Source organism: Rhagoletis pomonella, unplaced genomic scaffold (assembly GCF_013731165.1).
Source record: "Rhagoletis pomonella isolate Grant_MI unplaced genomic scaffold, Rhpom_1.0 Rhpom_scaffold_00004, whole genome shotgun sequence".
NCBI classification, from domain to species: Eukaryota; Metazoa; Arthropoda; class Insecta; order Diptera; family Tephritidae; genus Rhagoletis; species Rhagoletis pomonella.
The window spans coordinates 50,955,484-50,977,031 of NW_023458558.1; positions in this window are offsets into that span (position 1 = coordinate 50,955,484).

The following is a 21,548-nucleotide window of genomic DNA, read 5'->3' on the forward strand; positions in this document are numbered from 1 at the left end:
TACTTCTGCACTCAGGCTCTGCATGACTTTCGCAAACATACATATGTATGAACATTAGAGTGTTCCAAAAACAATAAAGTCGGACCTTGAATGCCGCCACCCCCCAAGATTGTTCTGAACCGCAAAAAAATATACCCCAAAACGGTTAAAGAAACCACTGGTTATAAATATTGGAAGTCTCCTGAAGAGATCCACAGCTTTCCGATCGAAATATATTGATTTTCAAGAAGTCTATACCATTCCTACGAAAAGTGGTTTTTTCCCCATATAAAATACATGGTAAACTTTGAGCGCTATGGAGTGCTAATAAATATTTTTTGATTTCAAAATAAAAAAAATAAAGGTATATTTTTTTCGGTAAAGAACAATCCTAGGGGCTGGCGGCATTAAAAATCGGACCTTTTTTTTCACATACATTTTTGGACTACTTTAATGTACATATGTATATAAACACAGCCTTACTACGGGTATCTACATATGTATGTACATATGTACATGTTGGCAGCTGTATCATTGGCGCATTTCTCTCAGCTTGTCCTTTCTGTCCTTTCACTATACTTAAGTTGGTTGTTGTACAATCAACACTTGCTAAACTACAATTTTATGTACATACCTACACATACATATGCATACACGTGTAGTTTGGCAATTTAGGTCAATGCTATGACCTACTTTCACTTACGTACAAACATTATAAATTTACATTTCTCGTTAGTTCTGCATATGTGTGTGTGTGTTTAAATATTTTTTTTTTGTGTGCATTCACTGTGCACTCGAATTTAAAGTAAAAAAAAAACTGTTTGTGGCATAACAAAGAATTATTTCTAATGCCCTTTAAGGGACAAAGGCTTTTTAATGTGAGTGGGTGCTTGTGTGCCATGTTTGGGTACTTAGTTTTCATTACAGTGACAACCTTGATTTGAAATTAAATTTTATTTTTATTTTTTTGATGTTTTATCGGTGTGGCGCCATGCTTTAAAGTTGCATCTTTATACTACTTATATAGTGATTACATACATACATATATAGTTAATACTTTCGATTTTGTCAACTAGAAAGTCTTGCCATAAGATTAAGCTGCTCATGCATGCTTCGCCTGAAATTCTAGATAGATTATTAAGTCCTTTTGAATTTAATAAAAATAAGGTATTTCAGGTTTCAGATTACTTATTACAAACAAATAATTGCGGTTTGACAAATACCTTGTTGGCCAAATGAATTCGGTATGTCCTGGTTCGGTGCCAGTTCAGCGTAACCTACAAAAAAGCGTTTTTCATTAGATAAGCAAACGACAAGTCATATACATATGTACATTAGGGTGCATCACCCTACATACAAAAAAGTGGGTACAGTTTTTCCATCAGAATTTTAAGGTCTATAATATTTTGAGACTTCCGCCAAATTATTTCAGGAAAATATTCTGCTTACTTCCGCTTTACTGATTTGAAAATACCTCCAATAATCGAATTTTTTATAAATAAAATTAGTTTCTAAAATTTTTTTTTCAAAAAATCACCTCAGTGAAGAGTTGAAGCTTAGAGGTCTGCACATGCATATGTCTGCATATGTTTAAAAATTTTATCAACGAAATCAAAATAATGAAATTTTTGTCAGCAATTTGCTGTTGGCGCTACAAATGAAGGGTATTACCTCGGGGAATCACTTCCTACTGCCACAATCTAAAAGAAGTTTAAATCCCGGGGTAGAAAATCCAACAAAGCACTTGGACGTTATGAGTTAACTAAGGGTTAAATCAAAAAAATTTTAACTCAAAAACAATGATGAATGTGGTGGTATTGAAGCGCAGATTTCTCCCAAACGCAAAAAAAGAATTGATGATGCTGTGCCATTTTACAGTACTGCAAGATAACTCGAGTTAAGAGACCTAAATCTAAGATATTTACCTTTATACATATTCATGTATTTCACCCTGAATGTTCTGTATTCACATTCCTTTTTTACATGTTATATTAAAATATTCAATTTCTGATTGAAACCAGTACATGCAATCGAAACTAGATTCGAATTTTCCTCGGCAAACCATAAACCTCTGTCAAGTGCTAAAGCTGTAAGACATTGTCGCGGTTAAGAAAATAGCAACAATAAAACTCTGTGCCACTTAGCCCTAAAAGTTCTGCAACTGGGTCGTATTGATTTTATTTACATATACAACTTTTCAACTATTTTTGAGAAGACTGTCTTCACATAAGGAGTATTTCTTGATATTTACCTCTTATACGCAAAACATTGACTCCCTCTATGAGTCACGCGTCGGAAACTAGCACACAAAGAAGACTGAAAACCCAAAAAATCAATTCAAGGCGACACAATATTTTTAGCTGCAAAAAGAAAATTTGCTCCACTTTCGTGCATTTTGCAATATTTTTACTTTCATTTTCCAACTTTCACAATGCTGCGAGCCCCCACTTCCGCAACAAAAACTCAATCGATGGATTTTCGCTGGCTGATTTATATACGAGTAAATACATACATAATCGTATTATTGCAATATGGCGGCCATCATTTGCAAGCACTTTCTTGCTCCAAACAGCACTGTACAACACAACTGCACCAACGAATACATGCAACGAAATGTCTTTCTATGAGTCTCATTGCCATAAAGTATGTGCCAAAAAGTGCATTATTGGTAAAAAGCAAAACAAATTTTGTACTCATTTTAGGCAAATAACCAATAAATCGCGCGACGTTTCAATTCTTAAGCAGACAGCTCGTGTTAGGGTTAGTTCGACGCGGCGGGGAGGCACGCCAATACAAACTACCTAATGTACAAGTTGCACTGATTTTCGACATTTATAAAGTACAAAAAACAAATAAAACTTGAAAAGAACAATTGCACAACAACAGCAATAGAAAATTCAAAATTCTTACACTGCTAAATAAATAACAGCAACAACGCAAACGAGCGATGATGGCCCCAAAAATAAATAAACTGGCTGGCTTGCATCCAAAACCCAAAACGGCAACGCGGGCACATGCCTGCAACTATTTAAATTGCAACAAAAATCAAGCAAATAAGCAAAATGCAAAAAAAAAATTAAATAAAACAATGTCGCACAAGCAGCAATAATGCAATAATGATTATTCAACCAATAGCAAAAATTGCAGTGACAGCTTGTGACTGACTAAGGAAAAGCAAGAGAAGGTAGCGCATACATATGTAGATATATAAAAATGGCGTGAACCCTGCAGGAAAGAAATAAACTGTTTGAAATTTATGTGGCTTTATTTACCAAATTTAAAAATTTTAAAATGACTTTGAGCTAAAAATCACTGGTGTTTGTGGATAGGACAAAAAAATCGCTAGATGGCGCTTAAGCCCTATAAACCTGTATTTCATTCTGGCTAAAATTCAAATTGGCTCGAGAAGGGTCTCTGGAGTCGTGACATCTCTAAAAACCATATTTACGGTCCGCTTTCATCCATTTTTTTGCATAGATGACACTGGAATCTGCATTTTGATCTCTATTTGTTTATTTCAAAACTTCCGTAACAAAAGTCCGGTGGTTTTGTAGTTACTTGCATAAATATTGCCCTTTCTGAAATAGTTATCTCCTGAATATATTTCATTACTAGAACTTCAATTATTCCTACAGGGCAGCTAGTTACAAGTTTATGAAGGTATTTCTGCACAACATATATATGTATATATGTATATATATATATATATATATATATATATATGTATATAACTGCGGTTATGTGTATGTATGCGCACGCCATAAAACATTGCTATAAATATTTACGGCCGTTAGGGAAAAGTGAAAATAAGGACATCCGTTGTGTGGCAGACAAACAGATTGGTGGTGGCAAGTGTGGGAGGCGCGAGTATTGTGCACTAAAAAGCTAGAGCAGACAAGCCAAGGCAATTGTGCATAATATAAGTATGTATGTACATATATATACATGGCAGCAATAGTGCCAGCGCTAAAGGCGACTAAGTTCTATGCAGCCGAGATTACATAATTGCTTGCAATTGTTTTGCTTTACCTTCGCGTCCCAGCTGATTTTCTTGCTATTGTTTGTTATAATTCTGAAGGCAATATACAGACAATGAGATAAATATATTTGCACGTTTGTACGTACATATGTATGTATGAGATAAAAAAAAAAAATTGTGTTGGCACATTGCTAACTAATGAAAATTGCTTAAGCACTCAAGTGCATGCATTTTTAAATACATAAACAAAGAAATAGAAAGTTAAATTAAGTAACAGAAAATCGATTTTTTGCAAACAATCAATAAATCTGATTATTTTTCACTGCAATAGTGCTGGCACCAACACATTCTTAATTTGCTATATACATATGTATGTATACTATAGCAACGGTAGACTCTTTGATCTGCAATTTAAAGGGAAAGCAGCAGAATAGCAGCTTCATAAATGTTCATATACTATTTATGTATATATTCAAAATAAATTGATAAACAAATATTTGTGCATATAAGCGTGAAAACAATGTGCTAATTAAAAATAGTGCAAATAAGTCGCATAAAGCAACACAAAAGCAGCATGTACATATGTATGTACATACTATATATTGTGAAATGTGTTGTAATTGTTTGGTATTCATGCATGCTTACATGCATACATATGTATCTACATACGTATGTAAATGATTTTATACTATTTATAGTTATTGAATGCTTGATTATCATATGGGCAACACAGTTGTACGTATATGCACATACATCCATACCAATAAAGAGATGCTGTGTATTGGTATGTATTTGCATTGCAAAATACTTATTACATTTGTACCTACATATGTGTTTGTCAATTGGCGCATTTAATTCCGCCTGCTGCTGCAACAAACCTTCAAAAACTATTCTCCCAAATTAGTAGCAACCTTGCAGTTGTAGCAATTGTTGTTTATAACCAAAGAAAGCAATTTACATATTGCAGTGCAAGAAAGTGAAATTGAATTTTGTTTAAAAACTTTAAGCAGTGTACTCACTGATAAAACCACAACAAACGACAACATTACGTACGTACCAGTATTTATGTTACCGTTATTGTAGCTACTTATGGGACACAAACTGTAGCAGTTATGATAGTTAATCCATTAATTTTTAATGCAATAATTACCTCGTATGCAACAGTTATTATTATGAATTATTTGAAGTGAAATTGGGCATGCAGATTGTGCAAACTAGTGAAATAAAGTGGACTTTGCTTTGTAGGTAACCAAAAGCCAGTAATGAAATGAGTTTAAATGTATTATAAATAATTGATTGTTACAATTGAATGTGCAAATAATAATAATTAGTTCAGATATGAGAAACTTTCGATGATCTACAGAAAGATAGCTTAATACGGGAATTCCACCAATATTAAATGGAATTATATTATTGAGCTGAATAAAAAGTCCAATTATTCTGAAGTATATATAGTACATAGCTAGCAAATGCTAAAAAGCGTGTTTTTCCAAAAAATTTAAATCTTATTACAGATTCCGGCAGTATGCCCATCCTGTAAAAATGTTTATTCGGGAAAATTTTTGTTTAAGGCCTCGAACACCCAGAAATAGACAAGTTTGTTTTAGGAACCAAGTTAACGAAACGCAGATTTAATTGTGGATTTCGGCAGAATATTGCTTTGTTAACAACATTTGTTCCGCAACTTGTTTTTTAATTCGAAGAATCTTCCGGAAATGGGCGTGGCATGTTTAGGACCAAAGTTACAATTTTTTTTATTGTATCGTGGATTTCGGCAGAATATCTACTTACAGAGAATGTTTGCTCATCAACTTTTTTTTGTAGAAAGGAAAGTCATATGGATTTTTTTTTCTACCGAAAAATGTTGCCTACTCAGTGCCTTTTATGCACAAGTATTAAGGAGTGGGAAATGATAGGGCAACATTTTTTGTAAGAACGAAGGTCTTATTTTGAAGTTATTGCATATGCCTTTTCAAATCATTATTCTACGAGCTACAGAATTGGAATCGGGTTACCCACCGAATAGGCACTTCAAATATTAGGCAGATTTTGCACTCACATTTCGCATTTTATGAGATGTTCGAAAACAACAATAAGTTAGTCTTAACTTAAATTACTTTAAAGATATGAGTATTGAAGTCAAGGACCATTTTCGAAAATGAACAATATAAATTGTTTAACGGTGTCGGAAATTCTTCATAGTATGTTTTCAGTACAATTCGGGTTTTAAAGTAAATTTCTTTGCTAATTTGATAAACAAAATATTTCAAAATAAGATCATTTTTATGGGTCGGAAAGGTGTTCTGAAAGTGCCCAAAACAACCGCATTAATAAAAACCCGGTTTGACTCAACACACATTTCCTTCAAGCGTTTATACAACCTTGCATTGTGTGATCGTTCATATACATACTTATATACTTATGTATGTATATACTTGCATCAGAGAAAACATAGCATAATAAGTGTCAACCTTGCATTCAACCTTCCATTGTACTTACATATGTATGTATGTATGTCTCTTTGCATATCTGGCAAAAACACTTATGTACATATATGTGTTTAATAATTTTGGTTTTAAAATGGAAATACATATAATCAACTTTCCCAAAAATTAGCTTACTATTATTAAAGTTCGGTTAAGAAGCCAGCTTAAGCTAAATATTTCAATATTTAACAGCAAATATACACAGCTCAACTCGAGATAAGGCATTTCGGCAAATTCTCAACGTTATGTTTGCATGAATATATAAACACTTATGTTTACAGAAATTCTACTAAAAACTGCTGGGCATGGCGCAAAAAATTTGCGGTCTGACTCTCTTCTACTCGTAGCGAGGTGTGCTGCTATTGCTGTGGTGCGGCGTGCGGCGTGCGGTATGGCACGTTGCGTATTCTAAAAATGCCACAACCTAAATTTGCCACGCGCACAAGCCACAAACATACATAACTATGCATAAATTCAAGCAAATATGTATGTCTACATACACCTACGTTCAAAATAATAGTAATGCAACATTTTGAAAATTTTTCTTTTTTTTATTTAATGTTCATACAATTTTTAACAAAGTATAGCTTACGGTAATTTTAACCCGCTTTCAACTTGCACGTTGTTATAATAAAATTGATTGGACTTTGAAACAATATTTTGAATAAAATTCTGACTAAAAAGTTTTAAATTTTTTTTGCAATTTTGTTGATTTATTTTTAATTTTTCTACAAAATTTGAAATTTGGATTAATATGGTTTCTGTTAGACGATGAGCTATACTTTTATGAAAATTTATGAACAATAGAAAAGTAGTCAAAAGTGTTCAAAATATTGAATGGCTGTTATTTCGACCATAGCTGTATATATATAAATATATATGTATATATAATTGCCAACAATGTTGCAAATTGTTTTATGCTTCATGGATTTGCTGTCTGACTTTACTTCTACATACTATAGTTATACATACATATACTACTTTTTTTATGTATGAATATACATATGTATATATTCATGCAGCTTAAGTTATGTGCGGTAGTTTCACTCATTGACTGATCATAAGCTACGTACCTACCACACCAATCATTTGTAGGCATTTTGACATGATTTCAATTAAATGCTACATAAACGAAAATTACTTGGCCTAGAAGTGTGATAAAAATTGATCACGCACACATGGAACTTTGCAAATGTTTCTACCTACAGATATAGTTTTGTACGTATGTAGAATGTACAAAAAAAAAATTCACATTTTTCAATGTGCGTGTGCAGTTATTTTTGCCTCAGAACTTTCATGTGCAAACATTTTTAAGTTTGCAGTTTTTTTTGTAATGTCGTGATAGCAAGCTACCCGAAGTGGCCCTTTGAAACCAGGGTTAAACTGTTTTAATCCAAAGTTTTTGGTACTCATATAAGTACATATGTACTTATTTGTGTCGTGATTTCTTTGTAATTAGTCATGCAGAAAACCGCTGCCGGATACGCTCCCGCAATCGAGTGTAGATAAAGCAGAAATTAAAGACTTAATGAAATTACGTACATACATTTTATGCCGCTGGGCTCCACTTCCAATCGTCGTTTCGCGCCACACTTCAAAGAGTAATCGCTAATTGAGTCAAAAAAGTGCTTGCAAAAAAATTACCGACTAAATAATTGTCTAATTGTTTTTTTTTTGTGTGACTTCAGTCTGCACAAATTTAAATAATAAAATTTTAATAGATATTTTACTTACATAAGTTTAGTAGTTTACCTTTTTACTTGCATACTTCACTGAACACTTTCATATGTGCATGCATACATATGTATGTGTGTATTAGTGTGGCCCTACGATTGAGAGCATTACAATTCCGACTTACTGTTTTTGGACCACCCTAATGTACATCCATAAGTAACTAGGCAGACCGTTAAGCATTTCGCGCTTCATTAGCGCGCCACGCTATATGCGTTTCGATGAGATCATGCCAATTGACGACAAAACAAAATATAAGATATCAAAAAAAAAAATAAAAAATAAAATAGCTACTCGAAGTGATGATGCACAATGCAGACAGGCGAGTAAATAAGTTTTTTTGCTCTTCTTTTCATAAATGTGTAAAAAAAAACAACATACTATATCTATTGAGTGAATGAGTGCATAAGAGTGCAAAACTAGCTTCAAACATGTGATTTTTCACGTGTACATGTACGTATGTATGTAAGCAAATGAGTGTGTGTAAACATGCAAACTTCAAGCAATGATATATTTTATTCTGGCGCAATACATATTTGCGAAAAATGTTTAATTTTTGATACGAAATTTGTAGTCATAGATGACCTATCTATGCAATCAATACATTTATGTATGTAGGTAAGAAAGAATGCTAAAGTACGTACATTTATACAGGTAACTTGAACTTGACTTTATTTACTTTCAATGAAAGACTTCACTTTTTTTTTTTTTTTTTTAGTCAGAATAACTCAAAAAATTTACATACCTACATCGAATTGCAAAGTAAATTTCTATATATTATTTTAATGCTTTCTTGAAAAAAAACTGTTTTAATTACATTGAAGAATGCTTCTTTTTTGTCGGAAATGAGCTGGCCGGTTTTAGTTAAAATAAAAAACATCGTTTCTTACGCGTATCTTATATATTTGTTACATGTAGCACTCTTGGCATTTAGATATGTTAAAGGGGCGTGAGTGCCAGGATCACATTAAATTTAATGTGTAAACATTTGAGTCGCGAACCAGTCCAGAAATGGTCCCGAACTAGACATGAAACGGTATCGACAAAGTCCTGAACCAGTCTCGAACTGCTATCGAACTAGTTCCGAAAAATGTCTGAACTAGTCCCGAACTGGGCCCAAAATGATCCCGAAATGGACCCGAAAAAGTGCCAATCTCTGGCAACGAGCAGTGTTGCTAGAACAGCTGCTTAGATACGTATTCATTTGAACTATTTCCTTCTAAATTCATATTGGTTTACACTTGATGGTTTAAGGAAATTTATCCCCCACTATAACCCAATTGAAAATATTTTCAGTAAAACTATGCAACGAAAAGTTTTAGTTGTAGGTTTTATTTGTGTTGTAGAATACTCTTAGCAAATACTACAACCACTTGCAAGAGCGGTAAGCAAAAGCTGTTTCTAATGAAAAAGTGGTGGTAAAACCATACCGAAAGCAAAATATATTCATACATCAAAAAAAAAAAAATCTGTATGTGATGGAGTATGTAAATATTTGTCGGTAAGGTTAAATAGGCCACCCATTTTATTATATTCATAATACGTTTAATAATAGTAATAATAGATTGGTGCTTACACAATAGGGCAGGGTTTGGCTAAGCTACTCCTCCGATTTGTGGTGTGCGTTTTGATTTCGTCACATAAAAGGTGTGTGGATTACGCCGACTCCTAACGGCGATTTTATTTTTAATCAGAAGCTGTGTTTCATGGCCGATTTTGAAAAGTTTGATACAAAACGACCTCTTGTTTTGCCAAGGCTGGGCAGACGTTCACTTTCTGCTGTGACAAGAAAAAGAGCCTTGGAACTCTTATTGACCAACATGTGCGAGATATGTATATCGATCTGCTTTAAATAAAGACTGGTTCATCAACCAATATTTTACTTGTCAACTCAGTGTAGTACTTACTCGTAAACATTAAGCCACAATTCACAACATATAAGGGACGTTTCCCGTTCATAAAACGTAACTATTGGCAGAAAGTGCTGTGCCTGACCTTGTCATTAAGAATGTTGCTCACCTATTATTCAACACTCGAAAGATTTTATAGCGCAGATCATGATTTGAAACACGTAACATTGATCCAGCAAATGAAAACTTAGTCTGAGTGACAACTCTGCGTAGTCATATATACCGACTTCGTTTAGCCCAGCGATTTAGCCTAGCGACGTCGGTATATACGCTAGAAGAGCTTGAGTAAGCTTCTTCATTCAATGCTGGCGCCAAACTGTAGTTCTTCAAATTTTTCTTACAATTACCCAGATATTTCTTAAATCGATTATTCCCTCTCAACTTCAACCTTAAAGCCGAACCATCCATTTAACATGTTTTTCCGCGTCATCCGAAGAAGGCTCTCGCTGCACAAAAATTTAAAAGTGAGTTAGCTTTTTACGCGCGCCACTCAATATCGGTTGATCCCATCCATACAAGTTTTATGAGCATGAGAAATTTTTTGCAGATAATTGCCGGCATGCGTGAATATTAGGTTGCCTGATCATCACAGAGTTCGGTGTATTGAAATGAGGTCAAAAGACTATATTTCCAATAAAAAAAGTATGTCGCTCATTTTGTAGTGCACAAAAGTTTATGTTATAAAACTGTGGTTTTACGGTTTTAAAATTTTCCTCAAGCCAGCTGAACTTTTTGACATTTCATCGAAATGTGTATGTAATCTTCATAAAGTATAAGTATAAAATTATAAGCACTAAAAATGTTGTTAAAATCATTCCTACGCCTACTTCCAGCAAACGAATTCAGCGAATTTATAGCTTTTTAGCTGCACGCACGTTGCTGCTAATCACTTCAAATCACCAATAAAAAGAGAAATTCTTGAGAAACAGAGCAACAGCGACAATACGAAAACTTTTAGTAAAACCAATTTAATATTAAAAAAACTATAGAAAAAAAATAGGAAATTAACCTACAAAATCCACTATCAGCAGAAACTTTATTCAAAACCAAATCTCTAAAAACATTCATTTAATAATTTGTAGTCTTAGTAAATAATCGTTTTCTGTTTGCCTCGTTAGCCAACAGCAATCGCATTTACTGCTTTCTAGTCTCTTGAAAATCACAAAAAAAAATATTTGTACGGAAACTACTTCCTAACCAATTGCAACCTTCGCCGCCGATTGCGAGATTCACACATTAACACCAATTATTACATACACGCAAGTAAAATATAAATGCATATCTACATATGTATGTATATACATATTTCTAAATACTTGTAAATTCTTCACAGTTTTTCGAGCTTAATACGCTGCCGTGCGTGGCAAACCAGGCCACAATAACATCACTTCTAACCCATATTTCACACTTAATAAATATCAGTTAATTTTTTAAGGCCATCAACGTTTTCAAAGCGAATGCTCATACATACCTATTTATCTGTGTCTTTCGTGAGACGTTGAGGCAGCCAACTTTACGGATATTCATTTAATATATATATGGATGTTTAAATATATATATATATATATATATATATATCAGTACATGCTCATATATGTAAAAACATATGTATGCATGTAATTTTATAAGTAGATAGACCTGTTGTGTGTTAAGCCAAAATGCCACAACAACAACTTGGAGCAACTGTGTGATTGCTACTTTATGCAAAAAATAAAAAAATACTAAGCTGCTCTTAAATAATTACATACACAAGTGTACATACATATATTGTATAAAGAAATTTACTTTTGCATTTTCAATGTATGAATTTCATCACATTATTTATTGCCTTTTGCGAGCGTAATTTTTTTTTTTATTCATCAGCCTTCTCTTTTGTCTCTCTGTCTGTCTGTTTGCTCGTCTGTCCACGCTTGTGTTCACGCGATAATTAAGTTAATTGTTTGTTACTTTTCCACTACACTGCGCGCACACATGTATGCACATCGGAATTAAAAAAATGTTGTGAAAACACGCTCTTTTATATGTGTATGTATGTAGGTCTGCACATTGTACATTATACAAAAAATACTTTATTTACAATATATGTATGTATAATGTAACAACGAACATAACACTCAAGTTTACCTGTATATACATATGTACATATGTATGTATTTATATAAAGCTTAGTTTATGTCAGTCTTCCACAGCCGTTTCATCCCAATGAAATGCAGCTTTACGCCCTTAATTGCAATTGAGAAAAAATCTTTACCTCGCTTGTCAAGATTATTGACTTCACCGGACATAATTTTCTTTGGAAATTTAAATGGTGTACACAAAATCTTAGCATACATTTTTGGTCATAAAAATACAGGACTTAAATTTTTGTTCGCTTAAAATAAACCGAAACTTTAAGCCATTTTAAAAGTAGACATAAATTCTTAGACATTTATAATCTTAACAGAATTTTTAATGATGTGAAAACTAGATATATGTAGCTTTTATATAAATTTAAAGCTGCGGATAATTTTTTGCTAGATATTTAATGTAATTAAAAACTGGTTATAAATTTTTGCATCTTTTAATTTTTTCTTTCTTGCAAAACTGGGGCGCTTAGATTTGTCTGTTTAAAAACTAGGCATCAAATGAACACTGGGAAACTGAATAGCTGCATTTGTTCGGCGGGATTGCTAAATTTATTGAACAACATTTTTTTATTGAACATAAAATCTGGACTCGGATTTTTGGTCATAAAAAACACCACATTAATTTTTGGTCATTTAAAAACCGAACAAAAATTTTAAGTACATAATTTAAAAACTGGACACAAATTCTTACACATTTAAAATAAGTTGAATACCTAATTTTATGGCAATCAAAAAAACGACATAATAGCTTTGTTCCTAAAAAGTTGAGCATATATTTTGCGACATTTAAAAACTAGACATTTTTTTTACTATAAATTAATTTAAAAACTTTTAGCCACTTTAGAACTAACCATTAAATGGACCCCGAAAAACTGATAACTTTGCTCGTTGAAATAACTGATTTTAGTAAACATAATTTTTTGGTAGTTTAATGCTGAACATAAAATCTGCACATCAATTTTTGGCCATAATAAAGACATAAATTTTTTGTCATTTAAAAACTGAACAAAAACTTGAAGTCATTAAAAACTGGGCATACGTTTTTAGACATTTAAAAACTGAACCTAACCTAACCTATGTAACCTTTTTGGTGATGTCGAAACTGGGCATAGTTTTTGTGTAAATTTAAAAACTGGACAAAATTTGTTTGCCTTAAAAAGTTGGGCATACATATTTAATAACTAGACATTAATTCATTTAAAATGTTAACATTAGTTCAAAACCCAAAAAAACAAAAATACACTTGGAAATTAAATAGATTCTGCTTAACTTAAACAGAAAAAAAATTATGTCCAGCTTTTATTTAATTTTTTATTTTTTTGTTGTTATTGTAAAATAGAGTTTCTAATAGAGTACCCTTTACATTGAAATTCTCTTATTACTTTCGGCCTGTTAATTGTCCTCACTCGCGCTGCAAACAGTGGGGCGTATACGTGACATTGACTTTTTTCGTTTCTATGTACATATGTACTTCGATGCAAGTTTCACATAGCAGATAGGCATACGTCTGAATGCTATTACATAAATATGTATGTACATATGTATTTTATGATTTGTTGACACTGTGTTCTACTTTTTCTCGCACATGTGTATGTTCATACATTCGTAACTAGAACCAGTTGTCTTTTTGCTGAAGTGTAGGACAATTAATCAATGAATGCATTTAATTAAATTTTATTTTTAACCCTGTACCCTGTACATATATTAATCTACCTATATATACACATATATTGAACTGCACACTGCTGATTGTTTAGTAAGTTATAGCTGGCGAGGTTAACTAACGCTCAATGCAATTATGTGGAATGCAATTTGATTGCATTCTGAGGCATAGAAATAACATTTGGCCTACGTTCTAGAGTGGAGAGCTTAAAAAGACGGGTTTTAATAGTAAATTAAATAGAATTTGGCCTTTCTATTCTTATATTATCGCGCAAGTGTCACCAAATCTACAAAAATGCTCCTAGTTTAGTCTTTATTTTAGTGTTGAAAAAACCCAATTTTGCTATCGCAATAAAATTGGCAATTTATTGCTTGCAAAAGTAATTGCATTTTTTCAGCATTGAAAATCAATTTTCAATAGTATGTACAATTAGACGCAGGGTGGATGTAGATATGAATGTATTGCTGTCAGTTACCACAAACCATTTACCTGCAATTGATTAAAATAGCGTGTTTGCGTGCAATTTTATTATGAATGGTAACAATTTTTGTTTTTTGCATATATAGACTAGATTTGTATGTATGCTTGTATGCATACGTAGTATTGCTAACACAGAAACCTCAATTCTCGTAGGCGTAACACACTTTCTCAAGCAAGTAAATACATACATATATTTAGTTTGCAATCAGACAATTGCAAGGGAAGTTAAATATGAAGAATTTCAAATTTTCTAGATCAATGAAATCAATGGAAGTGGCCTGTTTATAGTACTGTATGTCTGTATTTATATGTATAAATAAAATAGCTGACCTAGTGGCGGTGAATGTATGGGTGTGAAAGTATGTCAAGAGCCTAAAGTAAGAGGGAGAGGGTTAAACGGAGTGCAATGGTTTGATGCGGTGAGATATGAGCGAGGATTGCAAATTTAAAAAAGTAAGCGTGCGGAGCATAGTTGTGTGTTTGAATTATTATAGTTAGTATTAAAAAATAAATTTCTTTAAAGAAATTTTTAAACCTCAACATTGCAGAAGCAATAAATTTCCTTAAAAGTAATGGGATTCAATAGTAATACATAAGTCCCTGTTCTAGAGCATAAGTAGTTATTATGCCTCACTTCTCATTCTCTTCCTCGTCTTAAATCGAATACTTAACTCTTTGAAGGCCATAGGAAATATTTTTCCTGATATTTTACTCCACTCATAAGGAAATTTCATGAATTTATTTTACTTATTAAATACCAAAATCCTCATACAGCTTCTTCGTGACCGCTGTTCGCATTACAATTGCATAAAAACTGGCCAGAGTTTCAATGAGTTCTGCATTTGCCAAGGGCAAGAGGTAAATTTGCATCGTTCCGCAAGATTTATACTGTGTTTGCATTACAACTTGAATTACTAATTTTCGTCTAAATTTTGGCTTCCCATATGTAAGTAATTGTTTTGTTGACTTCTGTAGACATTTCAGGGGCACGTGCGCTTGCGTGTTTGTAGTTTATACTTGTTTACGCAAGAGTTGGCCGGTGACTACCTTCAGTCACATAAGGAGTATTTTCTAAGTCTTGTAAAACTCCTGTACGGTGTACTAAGTTTTGTTTACTAAGCTTTCCTCTAGGAAAATTGGTTCTATCTTTTCGTCACATCTTGCGCATTTACAGTCGGATCTGAAAGTATGATACATCCATATTCTTGCTTCGATGATACATTATTTTATTTCAATGTTCATTGATCACCAAATTTCAGTTCCTACAAACCCAACGTACCACCCTAATATCAGTAAATTAAATCGCTCAAGAAATCATTAAACTTTCTGATTCAAATACAGATTCCTATATTTATTCTTTAGCCGAACATATGGGTGGTTATATCTTTGACGATTCGTCAAAGAAAATCAAAATTCCCAAGAAAAAATACTTTAAACTCTGAGGTGTGCGGCAAACTTTTTTTTCGCTTGTAAGAAAAATTCGTATTAAAACCAAAAGTTGTCTTATTCTGATGTGTTTTCAAAAGCAAATTACCTTCGACTCCTAATTTCGGCGTGTTGCCACCTCCAAGGTAATTTTTTCCATTGAAAGATTAAAGAGGATTTTTCAACAATTATATTGAGCTCAATTAATCCCAGCTAAAACTAATCGCCCCAGCTTGAAAGTGGAAAATTATTTTCAAACAATTTATATGGCGATATCCTAAGCATTTGCTACTAGGCATATGTATGTATGTATTTATAGTTCTCATTCTTCACGCACTGCCGGTACTCTTCAATTAAGTATACAAGTTTGTACATATGCTAATCTTTAGCCAATCAACTCGTATATCTTATCGGCATTTCGATGCAAAACTATATAATCAAACAAACAAAAATTTTGCTTTCCTAGAAAGTAAGGAAGCAGATACATACATACATATATATGTATGTACATATGAATAGCTATTTAGTTAACGCAATATCACACCTAAGTAGGTCTTTCAGTTCGATTTTATTTGAGAGGCATAGCGACTCATTGGCGCCTACATGTGACTTGCCCTCATCCAACATACGCACGCACTGCCATATATTTTACCTCAGTAAATAAGGTGTGATAAATTTAAAAATTTGTGGTATGTGATATTCGTACAGATAACTCTATATACGTGCATATACATATCGTCGATGTTTTTGCAAAAACTTTGCTCGCAAATGCGTTCGGAAATTATTTTTAAATTTCGCTTTTTTGTTTAACCGATAACATTTATTCCACGATTGCTTTACTAGGTTAAATTCCGTTACCGAATGCGTACATAATTTTTAGGTTAGGTCTCCTCATGCTCGCTAGGTGGCTAGATGAAATATTGAATGATAGAAATTTGCTAGGATGGCATAAAAACCTTCGAGCGGGAGAATTTCGCACGTTAATTGATTGAGCAGCTTGGCTTAGCATCTAGCATGCGCCAATTTGTATTAGTACTTTATTTATACAATTTTTTAAACGCAAGTGCCTACATATTATAACATTCGTCCATATGGTAGACCTGCATGCACATGTGCTCATCAACTAGGCACCTATTGCCCTCTACAAAAAAATGCTCATTGTTACTTTAATATTTAACTGATAAAGCAACTGCCGCCTTGGATTGGCTTATCAGCGTCTGATTTGCGCGCTTGTTACTCTTTGTCGCTTTGAAATTTTCATTGCTCATTTATGTATGTATGTATGTATACACATGCTATTATTTGTATTTAGGTGTGTATGCCACTTCATTTGCCGGCAATACTACAATTTGTATGATCAACAACATAGTTACATTCATACTTAAATACATATATACGTACATATTTATCGATAACTCGCTGTCGACGCCAACTGCCTTTTGAATATTTTATCAACAGTCACGCGTGTATATCCATTAAGGTGATCCAAAAATATAGAAGAAAATGGAAAATTTTGCAGTTTTCTTGCAGCCGCCACCGTAGAAAATAGTAAATAAAAAATTGCAGAAGTAAAATTTGAAATGCTATAAAAAACTTTCAACAAAATTTTAATTTTCTTTTAATTTTTAGAAAAATGTTAGTTATGCAGTATCAAATTTTAGATTTAGTGTAGTTAGTAAAATTTTCTAATTGAATGTTTTTATTCGATCAAAAAGAAATTATTTTGAACGGTTTAAAGCAATTCTACAAAAGAAAATTAATTTTTACCATGTAAATTATATGGAAAGCTTCAAATCGCCAGCGGCACGGTTAAATATTAGATAATATTAAAACAAGTAATTTTTGGGCAAACAACAAAACCGACTTCAATTCTCATATAAAAATTTAGGAGTACCGTTAATTTTTTCATTATCCAATGTTCGGATTAGATTAATATGGGACCACCTCTGAGACTAGCTTTCTAATGCAAAAAGAATTATCGAAATCGGTTTGACGTGGTCCAAAGTTATGCGGTAACATACAAAAAATAAAAATAAAAAATATTTCGACGAACTGATAACCTCCACCTTTTTGGAAGTCGGTTAATAAGAAATGCGGGTCTCCTTATTTTGATATTCTTCCGTTATATGGTGTGAATTGCAAAAAAAAAAAATTGGACCACCCTATTATACATATACACATTCAACATACATGTGTATGCCTCTTATGCTAAGACAAAGAACAAACATGCAACTTAACACATATAATTTTAGTATGAACTCATTTTTCGTGTCCAATCAACTTTCCAAAATGTCTCTCTCTGCTAATCGGCCAAACGCCATTTGATCGCCCTACTTTTTATATTTGATTTTATTTTCATTACCAAAACATTTGCTTCAGTTATATTTCTAAGGCCAGCAAGTGCGTACTGCTTTGGGTTGTTAACACTTTTGTAGTTACATATATATGTAGTTATTGATCAGCTAATTAGTTGGACTGTGCGTATACGTAATTTTATTGACAACACTACTTAGCGCTGAAAATGTGAGACGAGACGAGACGTTTTTATTTGATTCTTTTCCCTTGTGTTTGCTGAATTACATTTCTTCATGCTTTGGATGCGTTCACCTCATCAATTATCACCAAATTTATCGCCTACAAGCGCGACACATAAACTGTCGAAAATTTATAAACAGACAGGTGAAAGGGGTTGAATGCATAGCTATAAATATAAAGTTAAATGAGCATAGGAAACGACATACATATTTATGTATATAGTACGTACTTACGTACAAATATATATACTTATACATATGTAAATGTGTGTATGTATGTATGCACAATTTTCAAACGATGAACAGCTGTCAATTGTTACGTAGCTATCGCTGCTGTTGATTGCTCTAAATACCTGCTGTCGTTGTCGATGCTGCTGCCACTGCTGCTACTTCTACTGTTGCTGCTGCTGCCGCTATTGTTGTTGGTGCTGTTGTTGTCAGAAAATTAAGCGTTTACAAGAATGCGCCAGCTAAAGTGAACCGACGTGAAAATCTAAAACTAAAAAATCTTTACATACTTACCTACATATGTACATACACGCGGTACATGCAGTACAGTACAAAACCCCAAAGGAAAGCGATTAATTTTTTTTCGCTTATTTGTTCGTTGTTACACACAGTTCACATACTTGAGTTACTGAGAAGTTTTGGAGTGCGTGTCAGGGGTGCATTTGCATTTGGGTTTTTTAGTTGTAAATGCACTATCTGGTACGACACGCCATGACGGACGATCTTCCTATCTATTTATCCAATGGCAAAGCGAATATGAATAAAAAAATAATAATTAAAACAAACTATGAACTATAATTTAAAATGAAAATGAAATTTTTCAGCTGAAATATTCAAATAATGTTGAAAATATGCAATTTATCAAAAAGTTCAAATAATAGTCGATAAGTGTATAAAGCAATAACTTAGTTAATTATAGCAATAAGTATTTATAAGAACTATTTTTATACATTATTATTTTTAATTTTTTATGTGTTTTTAGCTTAACTTAGAAATATGAAAGCATTTGCTTTATTTCCATAAAAAAAAATCAATCAAAATAAGAAAATATATATACTCATGCAAAAAGCGGAAATTAAAAAATAAAAGAAATATTTGTAAAATAAAACCTACAGGAAAACAAAAGAAAAAATTTAGCAAAAAAGTTGTTTTATTTTAGCTTTAAGCCTCGAAAATTACGTACGTCCAGAATACGAAAAAAACTAGTTAAAGATAATCATCTTCATTGCTTATTTACGCCCCATTAGTTTAGCCATACTCTTTCTACTTCCAAATAAATATCATAAAAAATGCAGCGTTTGGCCTCGAAAAAGTCACATGCAATGAAAGTTTACACAGAAATTGAAGCTATCGAATTTATACTCGTACATAGACACGCGATAAGGAAAAATTACCAAGTATTTGTGGTATACGTTAATTTTTTTATAACCATCAATACTTCAATGCAGACCCGGAGAAAACCAACTCAAATAGAGAAACTACTTAATGGCGGTTGATTGTAGCTTTTGTGCTGGCGCCTTAAAATGTAATGCATTCAAAGCATTTTGACCCTGACCCAAATACTAAGTATTAGTGCTAACATGTGTGTGTGTATATACATATGTACACGTGTATACCACAAGCGCTGCAAAAAAAATCTTTAACTATAAAAGAGAATTGCAGTAATTACGCTGCCTTAAAAATTTTCAAAGGGTCTGCTTGATGGATTATTTATAGTATTTCATGGAAGAAACTATTGATTTTATAGCTAAATAGAATAGGCGAAAGGCGATGGTTGATTACAGGAAAGCAAGGAAAAAATTGATTTTGACTACTAGTCATTGAGTTTGTTTCCATGAATATAACACATTTTAGTATGTGTGTATATATGTACATTAGGGTGCATCATATAACATATTTTAGTGTGTCTGTATATGTGTGTGTACAAAAAATTTGCGGTTTGTCTTCTGGAATTATAAATTTTTTTATATTTTAAGTAATATTTCGCAAAAATATTAAGGTTTAGGAAAGCTAGACCGATATGAAATTATGTACATATATCAAAAAATCGCATTATTTTGATTCGGTTGATACATTTTTTTAAACATTTTTATGCATGCATACCTTTCAAGCTGAAATTCTTCTGTGATCTGAGTTGATTTTTATACAAAAATATTTGTTAAAACTGATTTCACCGTGCGACAGTAAATTTTACAAATAAAAAAATATATATAATTGCGAAACTATGGGCCAGACATAGTAAAACTGTGTTTTAGTTTTCCTCTCTGAGGTCAAGATTTTTTTAAGGACTTTGAAATTTGAAAAATATAATTACCTAAAAAAATTAGTGAAAAGCAACAGTGTGACTATTAAATTAAAGAGAAAATTCTGTTGAATTAAAGCCGATTAAATTTTTTGGTGCATAGGGACGATTAGGTATTGTAAATGTTCTTTGCAAATTTTATCATTTCCTTTAAATTTTACAATAATTTGTGGCTATACTGTTTTCTCTACATTGGAATGAATTTTTAAAATAATTTTTGGAATCTAACATATCTTTGAAACTACAAATTCCTTAAAAAGAAAACTCATGACGTCAGATAGAAAAACTAAAAACGCAGTTTTACTATATTTGGCCCATAGTTTCGTTAGTATATTGATTGCTTCATGTGTTTCGAGAATTTTTGTTTTTTTCGCACTTGATTTTTGAAGGTATTTTCAATTCGGTCTAGCACACGTGAACACGTGAATCTTAATATTTTTCCGAATTGTTTTGGCAAGTAGCAAGTAGGTCTTGAAATTTATCCGCCATTCGAAGACAAATTTTATTCTGAAAAAAATTTCCACTAAATTATAATCAATTTAATATTCCCGATAGAAAAACAGCACCTACTTATTTTTATTCATGTACCCTAATGTACAAAATGATTAGTGATTTTTTATAAAAAGATACTGTTGCCATAACAACTAAAGCTTGTGATATTTTTTAGATAATTTAAGTTTGAAATGTTATTAGGTTACTTAACCAATCATTTGATTAATATGTATATGTAGTACCAGGTTCACCGAGCTTTGCCCGGAGTGCATATACTTTTATAGCTTTCAAGATTGGGATAGCTTTAAAAAAAATATTTTGGAAATAAAAAAAAATTGGATTTTGATATCTATTAAGTAAATTCCTTACTCCAAAATTTAGGTGGCAACCCTATTCCGAAATACGCTGGAATGAATCTTACATATCTTGAGC